Genomic DNA, 11,743 nt, shown 5'->3' with positions numbered 1-11,743 from the left:
AAGACACCTGGCGTTTGCAGAACTCGGATACCATTTGTAGTTTTTTAGTTATTGAATTTAGAAATTTCAACCAAATTTCAAAAATTCATAACTCGGTGGGAAGATCTGTGACCCTACTTTATAATAAGTGTTTATTAAACTTCCTTATAAACACTATTAACGTACAAAATTTAAAAATTTTCCACCGAGTACTTTTCATGTTATGAATTTTTTAAATTTTAGGGTTGACACGTGGGGGTACTTCCCCTTAAATTAGAAATATAATTTTAATACTAGTAAATAGGAAAAACTTTTGTTAGTCGACTAAAATTTTTTCAAAATTTTTAAAATCTATTTTTCTGTAAAAAAATTTAGTTTTTGTATATTATTAAATCGGGGGACAAAATTTTTTTAAATTTAATCTTAAAAATAAACTGTTCAAAAAATTACCCATCAAACAAGCCCAAACTCGGGTATTTTATCTCAAAGGAGAAGAAAATAAAGAAAAAATCCGGCCGTTTCGGCCATATTGGCCGCCATTTTGAAAATTTTAAAACCTTTATATCTCGGCAACCAAAAGTCCTATAGAGCCGAGATTTTTTGCGATAACCTTCCCCACACAAATTCTATGCGTCCCACTTGTATTTAATTTAAAAAATTTGACATCTCTACTAAGTAGAGTCTCATCATAGAGACATAGAGTAGGTCACGGCGAGCTCGGAGAACCATCGCTCGACTTTGTGCGACGTCTGTAACGCGAGTTATACAGATTTTAAATTTTTAGCCGCCATCTTGGCCGCCATTTTGGAAAACTAAAAGGCGTTATAACTCGGCTCCCAGGCGTCGCAGAGGGACGCGGTTTTCACTGTTGAGCTCGGCGAGGTAAGCTCTATACTTCTTCAAATTGACTCCCATTGCTCTTTACAACCCATCAAATTGACCGCGCCGAAATTGTATATTATTTTGTAAATTGGGCAAAATTGCATAAATCTTCACGTTAATGGACAATCGAAGAGTGTAAAAACACTGAGACTTTAATTTTAATTTTACATTTGTTATTTTTATTATTTGTTATTATCTTTTAAGTGACACTTTTCCTTTTTGGAAACACAGTTTTATTTTAATTACGTAAATTATACATTTACATATATTAATATTTGACGATACTCCTCCAAATGGCTCTTTGTAGAACTCCATCAAAAACCCAAAACCTAGTTGAGCGCGAAGAAGCAAAGTCACCACCCAAAACGGTAACCATTGCGTCAGCGACAGTCCGACGTAGTATCGGACAATGGGAAGCCGTAAGTAATGAGCACCTTAACATTACACCAACTACTAGTAGGACAGGGCAGGCAGGACCTAGCCAGCAATACAAAGACAGACTGACAGAAGCTAGAGCGTGCCTCAGTAAAGCTAAGAAGCACCTCAGCAACTCAAGAAATTTAAAAAGTGACATTAAACAGGGTGTGACAGAGGCTCTTGACCGGCTGTACCAAATCATAAGAGAGCAGGAACAAGAAATAAGTGGAAATGGTAATGGAAAGAAGGTGCAAAAAATCAGCAAGGAGGACACAAGTAGTCAAGGAACGCACGACGCCGAAAATACAAATACAAATTTAAACAACTTCACAACAGAACTAAGAATCACAAGAGAGCACTTACTTGAAAATAACAAGAAAATGCAAGAACTACAAAGACTCATAGAAGAGCAGAAAAATTCGCTCAGTTCAGCCTCTTACGCAAGTGTAGTAGCCTATCAAAATGGAGGTAAAAGTTCGGGGAGGACGGCTCTGCACTCTATAATAATAGCGTCTGAGGACGAAACTGATACGGGAGAGAAAGTGCTTAATAAGATAGGAGAAGCCGTCGATGCAAAGGAAGGATGGATCCAAGTGGAAAGAGTGCGAAAGGCAAAGGACAGAAAAGTTATTATGAGTGTGCGGAATAAAGAGGACAGAAACAGGATTAAAGAAAGAGTTGAAAAATCAGGTTTAAGGTGTGAAGAGGTTCAAAACAAGGACCCGCTAATAATATTGAAAAATATATTGGCGATTAACACAGACGAAGATATTAAAAATGCCATAGTGAACCAAAATAAGCAAATTCTTGAGGGGCTGGACCCTCAGGAGACTCGAATGGAGGTGAAATACAGGAGAAAGACCAGAAACCCTCACATGTGTCATTTGGTAATGAGTGTCTCTCCACAAATATGGAAACGGGTTACGGAGAAAGGCCAGCTCCATATAGATATCCAAAAAATTCGAGTCGAGGATCAGTCCCCTTTAGTACAATGTACGAGGTGCCTTGGCTACGGCCACGGTAAACGTTTTTGCCGGGAGGAGGTGGACTCCTGTAGCCACTGTGGCGGCCCACACCTAAGGGCGGATTGCCTTGAGTGGATGTCGAGTGCACCCCCTTCATGCAAAAATTGCAAAAAAAGTCAAAACAGATCAAAATGATCATAACGCTTTCAGCCAAACATGTCCAGTGCGAAAGCGCTGGGACGACTTGGCGAGATCATCCGTGGCATACTGCTAAGGGCGCCCCTACTGAGAACCATACATACGCTCTCATCCAAGCAAACCTCCAACGAAAGCGCCTCGCCACAGACGAACTTTTCATCGAGGCGGCGAAGAGCAAATCTGCCTTTGCTCTTATACAGGAGCCTTATATCGGATCGATTGGCTATATGAAAAACTACCGAGGCACGAGGATATTCCAGGTAAAAGGAGTTGACCCCGTTAAAACCACAATAGCTGTATTTGACCCTAACATAGATATTATTCAATATCCACAATTGTCCACGCCAAACATCGTAGTGGTGGGGGCAAAGACCGGAGCCTGGAATATCACTATAGTATCCTTCTACCTAGAGCCAGATCAGCCAATCGATCCATATCTCCTACAACTTAAAAAAATAAGAGACAATATAGGGTCGGGTAAGATCCTGATAGGTGGCGATGGTAACGCCAAAAATCTGTGGTGGGGTAGCAAAATGGACGATGCAAGGGGCGAAAAGTTAATGGATATGATCGAAAATATGGGGCTACATATCCTAAACATCGGGGACACGCCAACGTTCGACACCATTCGAGGTGGAAAACGTTACAAGTCAAACGTCGACCTCACGGCTTGCTCGACAAACTTATTAGACAGGATTCTAAACTGGAGGGTAGACGAAGCATTGACGAGTTCAGACCACAGTGGCATACTGTTCGATATTGCCCTTCGTAGATCGCGTGGTGTGGGTGTCGCCAGGACAACCAGAGTGTTCAATACTAAAAATGTTAACTGGTTTCGGTTTCGTGAGAAGCTGGACCAGTTGAACCAATATAGCCACTTAACGTCAGAAGATGTTAATATAATTAATACCACTGAACGCCTGGAGGAAGTGGCGACGCTCTACACAGCAAACATCACAAACGTCTGCGAGGAATTACTATCCAAAAAGAAAAAGTCCCAACAGTTGGGGATGCCGTGGTGGTCTGAGGAGCTCGAAAAGCTGAAAAGAGAGGTGGGTACCCTCAAAAATAGGATCAGAAGAGCCGCTGAGTGTCGGCGTAACTCAGTAGTAGCAGACTACATAATAAAGAAGGATGAATATGAATCACAAGCTAAGCAAGCCCAAATAAATAGCTGGAAAACCTTTTGCGAGAAACAGGATGGTGAGAGCGTATGGGATGGTATTTATAGGGTAATAGGTAGAACAAAAAGAAGGGATGAAGATCTTCCGTTAGTAAAGGATGGCAAAACGCTCAACGACTATAAATCTGATGAATTACTGGCAGAGAGCTTTTACCCGAGTGACACCATAAACGGGGATAGCGAGTGGCACTCCTATATCAGGAACAAGGCTGAAACTTTAAATAAAAGCAGAAAGGAGAATGAAAGCACCGACCCTCCTTTTACAATGCAGGAGTTAACCTGGGTTTTAAAGACTTTTTGCGCAAAGAAAGCGCCTGGTGCAGACGGCCTCACATCGGACATTTGCTCCAATGCAATAAATGTTGACCCTGCGCTGTACCTTTCAATCATAAATAAGTGTCTTGAGCTGTTCCATTTTCCAGTGATATGGAAGGAAGCAACCGTAGTAGTACTCCGAAAACCTGGAAAGGGGAACTACCAAGACGTCAAGTCCTACCGCCCCATTGGTCTCCTGCCAATATTAGGAAAGATTTTTGAGAAGCTGTTGATGAACAGAATCAAGTATTACATAATTCCGAGGATAAGTACTCGCCAGTTTGGATTCATGCCCCAGAAGAGTACTGAGGACGCCCTCTATGAGCTGATAAAATATGTACGAACCAAAATTGACCATAAAAAACTAACCACAATGGTATCATTGGACATAGAGGGCGCCTTCGATAGCGCTTGGTGGCCTATGATTCGAGTCCGACTGGCTGAGGAAAAGTGCCCATGGAACTTGAGGAAGGTAGTCGACAGCTATCTCGAAAACAGGACTGTTAAGGTTAGATACGCTGGTGCAGAGTACCTTAAAAGCACGAGTAAAGGGTGCGTGCAGGGTTCAATAGGGGGTCCAATCTTATGGAATCTGCTGCTGGATCCTCTGCTCAGGCAATTGACTGAAAAGGGAGTATATGCTCAAGCCTTTGCTGATGACGTTGTACTGATTTTTGACGGAGATACCGCTCTAGAAATAGAGACAAAGGCCAACGCCACTCTCGAATATGTTCAGACGTGGGGTGTCGACAACAAACTTAAATTTGCCGCACATAAAACCAGCGCTATGCTTATGACCAGACGCATAAAATACGACACCCCTCGTTTGATCATGGATGGGACTGACGTGGCAATGTATAAAGAAATTAAAATTTTAGGACTTGTTATTGACCAAAAATTTACTTTTAACTCCCACGTCAAGAATCAGTGCAAAAAAGCCATAACAGCGTATAGGCAACTTTCTACAGCAGCATAAACAAGCTGGGGACTACACCCAGAGGTTGTGCGAACAATCTACACGGCAACTATCGAACCAATTATCCTATACGCTGCCACTGTTTGGGCCCCTGCAGCAAACAAAATAGGCATAAAAAAACAAGTTGAGGTCGGTGCAGCGCAGATTTCTACAGAAAATCTGCAAGGCATATCATACCGTATCTTTTAACTCAGCATCGATACTGTCTAAAACTCTCCCCTTAGATATCGGAGTAAAGGAATGTGCCACTTTATACAGAATTAAAAAAGGGAAACCCTTTGAAGATCTGCCAGACAGAGACGTCGAACTGATGGCACCAGTGACAGAAGCACTACACCCGGCTGAATATACTGGCTTGACATTTCGCATACTGGAAAACCAAGAACAACTGGAGGAAAACAGTAACTATAACATAAAAATCTTCACCGATGGGAGTAAGATTGACGGCAAAGTCGGAGCATCTCTATCATTATGGGATAGAGTGTCCGAAACCAAGGCCGTCAAACTTAGTCTCTCATCTTACTGTTCTGTTTTCCAGGCGGAGCTTCTCGCCATCCAAAAGGCGACAGATGTTATCCTCAGCAGAGGGGAAAACAGTTTTGCCGTTTACAGTGATTCCAGGGCAGCCCTTGAAACGATTATATCACCTAAGAATATGCACCCATTGGCCACACAAATCAGAAAAAACCTAAAAAACCTATTCTCCCAGGGTAAATTATTAGATTTATTTTGGGTGAAAGCTCACATAGGATTGGTTGGCAACGAGAGGGCAGACTTTTTAGCCAAGGAGGCTGCCCTGAAATCAAAGAAAAAACCGGATTATGACAGGTGCCCAATTTCATTCGCCAAACGAAGCATACGCATGCGTTCGCTTGGCGAATGGAACAGCGAGTATCAAACCGGAAGTACGGCGAACATAACAAGGATGTTCTTCCCCGACGCGATAGCTGCGTATAAAACTCTTAGTAAAATTGAAACATCAGCCATAACAACACAGTTATTCACGGGACATGGGGGTTTCTCAGAATACCTGGCAAGGTTCAGGTGTAAGGAGAATCCCTCATGCCCGTGTGAACCAGACCAGCCTGAAACCGTGCCACATATCCTCTTCGATTGTCCTATTAATGCGTTCGAAAGATTTAAAGCGGAACAAGAACTGGGCACGAAAATTGATAAATATAATATAGCAGAAATACTAGAAAATGAAAAAAGAGGTGTATTTTTAAATTTTTCCACGGTAATAATAAGTAAAGTAGCAAAAAGAAATAGCACTAAGTAAGATATGTTGCACAAATATTTTGAGAATATCTGGATCAACATATAAACTGAATTGTATATAAATGTATTAGATCTAAGTGGATAAGAAATGATCACGTATATATAATTGTAATAAATAAAGGTAGCCAAGTAAAATAAGTAAACAAATTGTAAAAAATATAAAAGTGTCAATAGTTTAATAAGTCAACCATCATTGTTAGAAGAATAAGATTAAATGTACATATATGGAAATAAAATTTACAATAGATTATAAGTAGAGCATGTAACTAAGTTAAGAAAATTAAAGTAAAACTGTCTCCACAATTTCTGAAATAACCCCTAAAAATCCAAATAAAGAATATGCTAAGTTCGTTAGATTAGCTAGGGCATCGGGAAATCCCACCCGAACAGGAATGAAAGAGATGAATGAAAGAAAGAACAAGCATGAAGCATAAAAGTACGAGCAGTAGCAAACGCGAGAACTGGTATGAATGATTGTTAACGCGAGATGTAAATAATACGCACACACACTTGTCAAATCACAAACTTTTATTCATACCATATTTATGCTTAAGGCTTCATGCTAATAAAAGCTATAAAATACTAAAAGCGCGTTTCATTCTTAAGCAACTACATTTACAGCGCCATCTATGATCTAGGCGGGACAACATATTATATATACTACTGTGAGCGTCGAATTACACATACCGCCCACCAAAGAACTATGTTGTTTTACAAACTACGAAAAAAAAAGAAACTTACCTATATACTTTATACAGAAAAAACTCTAAACACTCTACAAACCGCCCACCGTGAGATATGGGCATAAAAATTTTAAGAATATAAAACTTACTGAATAAATACACTCCCTCATAACTCATACAGTACATAAAAAAAAGAAATTTTGTTTTAACTATAAACACTAATAAAAATAAGAAAACTATATACTCTTAAACACGTCTAACTTTAAACACTACTTAATTAATACAGTAACCTAAAATAACTCATCGTGTACATACAATTATTTATCAGTGTAGTTATACAAAGTAAACGTCTCGAGGTTACGTAATTCATTTAACAATGTTAGATTTAGGTAAAAAACATAATTTATTACAAGGCCTTTTATATAATCCATGCTTTGTCTTAATGGTAACTACTTGCGTGATTTGATCTTTACCAGTATGTTTTTCAATGATTCTACCCAAGAGCCATTTAGCGGGGGGAAGATTATGGTCTCTAAGTATTACTACATCATCAACTTCGGGTTCCAATTCTGTTTTGTTCCATTTATGCCGTTGGTTGAGGGTCACCAAATATTCTTCCGACCACTTTTTCCAAAAATCATGCACTAATTTTTGTGTTAGTTTCCACCTTTGCAATCCAGTAATATTTTTATTTTCATAATTTTCATCAGGAAGATTAATTAGCGGTTCCCCAACCAAGAAATGACCAGGTGTCAACGGCAAAGGATCTTCAGAGCAACTACTTAAATGTGACAAAGGGCGTGAATTTAAGCACGCTTCGATTTGACTAAGAACCGTTGACAACTCCTCAAACGTTAAAGTAGCATCACCTATAACACGTTTTAAATGTGCCTTCGTAGAACGAACCCCAGCTTCCCATAATCCTCCGAAATTAGGAGCTGATGGTGGAATAAAACTCCATGTCGTTCCATCGTTTGCTAGTAAAGCACTTATTTCGTCAGGAACCTTTGATGTGGAGCTAAGAAACATTGCTTTTAACTCTTTATTAGCTCCTACAAAATTAGTACCGTTATCACTGTACAATGTTTCACAATGACCTCTTCTCAAAACAAATTTGCGAAAAGCAGCAATAAAACCTTGGCTAGACAAATCTGACACTGCTTCGAGATGAATGGCCTTTGTGAACATACACACAAATACGCAAATATATCCCTTGAAGGATTTTGAGCCACGTCCAGGTGAAAATCTGATGTTGATACATCCAGTAAAGTCGACTCCAGTTACCTTGAAAGGTCGTATAGGTTTGAGTCTCACTTCAGGTAACTGGCCCATTAATGGATTGTTATTTTGTTTTCTATATCGAATACACTTTACACATGATCTGTAGCACTTCTTCGCTAACTCGCGCGCTCGAATAATCCAGTACTTGGATCTTAGTAAATTTAATATTAATTTGGGACCCCCATGAAGTAATTTGATATGAGCATCATCGATTATTAACTTAGTGAGATGACTCTCACTAGGCAAAATCATAGGGTGTCTCCTATCAAATCCCACTTCAGCCTCATGGATGCGTCCACCAACTCTTAGAGTCCCTTTATCATCGATAAAGGGAGTAAGAGTGAGGAGTTTACTCGTTGAAGGCAGATCTTTGCGAGCTTTCAAAAGTTTTATTTCTTCTCCGAAGAATAATTGTTGTGTTTCACGAATGCAGTCTCTTAGTACTTCTTCTCTTTCTTTTGCCGTAACAACAATAGTTATATCCTTTGGTCTATCTTCCACTTTTAATTTGTAATGTAAAACTCTCTTACAATAAGATAGAACTCTCAGCATTCGTGGTAAACTCGAAAATCTTAACCAAATAAACTGCTCTTGAGGCACAACGGATGCTATAAAGGCTTTAACAGGTCTCATTTCTTCGGCTGTGTCAAAAGTTTTACAGTTCTCGCCGATATACTCTTCCTCTCGTAACCAGTGCGGACCATACCACCACAAACTGTTTTTAATCAACTCAGCTACTGACGTTCCACGCGAGGCACAGTCAGCAGGATTCTGGTGAGTAGAAACATGATTCCACTGTTCTCTGTCTAATATTGTAAGAATTTCAGAGACCCTATTACTGACAAAAGTGGTCCATCGATTCGGTTCTCCGGAAATCCACGCTAGCACGACTGTACTATCTGACCAAGCCCGCAGATTTTCTTTGGGAACATTCATCACTTGTGAGACGTCAAATACTAACTTAGCAGCAAGTAAGGCAGCACATAGCTCCATACGTGGAATCGAAATTTCCTTTTCCACCGGTGCTACTTTAGTTTTAGCTGTTACCAAATTAACCTCAACATTACCATTACTGTTCTTAGATTTAATATAGACTACAGCAGCATAACCTATCTGCGAAGCATCAGCAAAAGTATGTAGCTCGATATCGTCGTTACGTCTCGTTTGCAGCCATCTCGGTATTTTCACCAATTGGACATTAGCTAAATCATCTCGAAAGCTATGCCATTCTCTCATCAACTCCTCAGGTAAGCTATCATCCCAACTCAGGCCCGATTTCCATAGCTTTTGTATGAAATACTTCGCCTTTATAATTATAGGTGCGATCCAGCCCATCGGATCATACAACCTAGCTATGTCAGATAATACGTTTCTTTTCGTCAGTGTCTCCATATTCTCAGGCAAATGCAAATTATATTCGAAATTATCAGAATTTTTATTCCATCCAATTCCTTAAACCTTAACCATGTCGTTGTGTTTAAATACGACTGACTGATCTTTATTTTGGCACTCTATACTTATATAATTAAGTAAGTCTTAACAATTCGTACTCCACTTCTGTAACTCAAATCCACCAGCTTTCATCAACTCACTCATTTGGTCATAAATCTCAATGGCTTCAGGTACATCTTCACATCCTGTGAGCAGGTCATCCATATAATAGTCCTGTAAAGTAATTTGAGCAGCAATTGGATACCTCTCACCCTCATCCTTGGCCAACTGTTGCAGAGATTTTACCGCTAAATATGGTGCACATGCCGTTCCAAATGTAAGTCTTAATAAGCGATAATGCTTAACTGGACCATTTGCGATCGGTCGCCACAATATTCTTTGGAAATCTGCATCTGTAGCGCTGACCTTCACTTGCCGATACATTTGTTTAAGGTCCGCCACTATGGCATAATTGTATCGCCTCCACCTCATTAAAATATGCCTCAAATCAAACTGAAGTTTGGGACCAACAAGGAGATTATCATTCAAGGATACATTATTCGTACCTTTACAGGACGCGTTAAAAACAACTCTCAATTTTGTCGTCTCCTTATTCTCCCTTACTACTGCATGATGTGGAAGATACATCACCAACTCATCGTCAATCTCACTTCGCTCTACAATTTCTTCCATATGACCTTGTACCACATAATCCTCCAAAACCCTTTTATACTCCTCATGTAGCTTTGGATTTTTATGTAGCCGTTTCTCTAAAGACTTTAACATGCGTGTAGATATTTCATATGACTTTCCCTTAAAACACTCTGGATTAGGACCGTTAAATGGTAATCTGACTACATAACGCCCACTACTATCTCTCTCAGTCGTATTTTCAAATATCTCTTCACATCTTAATTCTGTTCTTGTCATTCTCTTCCCAATAACATCAGGCTCCCTTTCGATCTCCCAAAACTGTTTTAATAACTCATCTTCTTTCACTTGGACGGGTAAGCTAACAACTCTTTGATTGCTGGATGAAACATCCAGCTGTACCTTTCCCGACAAAATCCATCCGAATTGAGTATTTTGCGCGATCGGCCCACTCATTGTTGGATGTTTCATCAAGCCCTCCATAATTATTAGGCCGTAGACATCAGCTCCTAAAATCATATCAATTTTACCAGGAGATCCGTATTGTGGATCTGCTAAATTCAAACTATTAATCTCTGGCCAATTAGGAATCAACATATCTCTACATGGTATAAGTGATGTTACTTTTTTTAAAACAAATGCATTAACAATTACTGAAAATTCAATATTATTTAGTGACTCTAACTCGACAGAAATCATACTTTTAGCTTGAGTTATCTCTCCACCTATCCCTGATATAACCCCATTAACAAATGTCTTTTTAAGACCCAAAAACTGCGTAATCTCCTCAGTTATAAATGATGACTCGGACCCCTGATCTATTAAAACTCTTACTATTAATGACTTACCCTTATGAGACCTTACTCTAACTAAAGCCGTAGCTAATAACACTCTACATACTCGTTGCTCAGCAGAAAAATGTGCTACGGCTTTCGTTGCTTCTGTATTCTCAGACAAAACCTGATTTGTCATTTTCTCATAGTGAAGCATCATGTGATGTCTCCTACCACATTTTCGACAGCATATCGGATGCCGGCAGTACCTCACTGCATGACTTGACGCTAAGCAGTTGAAACAGAATCCCCTTGTTCTCACAAACTCTGTTCTCTCTTCCGGGGTTAGTTTTTCAAACTGCTTACACTGATAAAGTGCATGTGCTCCTTTACACATCACGCATACTCTCTCTTTCTCATTGTGATTATTAACACTCTTCTCATCAACTGCAGCATGAAATACCTTTTTACTAGGTGAGTGTTTAAAACTTTTGGGTACAGGTTTGCCACTATCCCACATCTCCAATGTCCTGAATCGCGTCTCCAAAAAGTTTCTCAACTGCGCCCAGGTGGGTAAATCCTCACTCTCATTTTGACTTACCTGTAGTTCCCATACCTTCCTCGTCTCTGAATCTAATCTAGTAAGAACCAAGTAGTTTACTATAGGATCCCACGTAGACGTATCTATTAATAAATTTTGAAGGGATTTTAAACAGGCAGCTGTAGTGTCC

Source organism: Leptidea sinapis, chromosome 14 (assembly GCF_905404315.1).
Source record: "Leptidea sinapis chromosome 14, ilLepSina1.1, whole genome shotgun sequence".
Lineage (NCBI taxonomy): Eukaryota > Metazoa > Arthropoda > Insecta > Lepidoptera > Pieridae > Leptidea > Leptidea sinapis.
Note: the sequence above shows the minus strand (reverse complement) of the source record.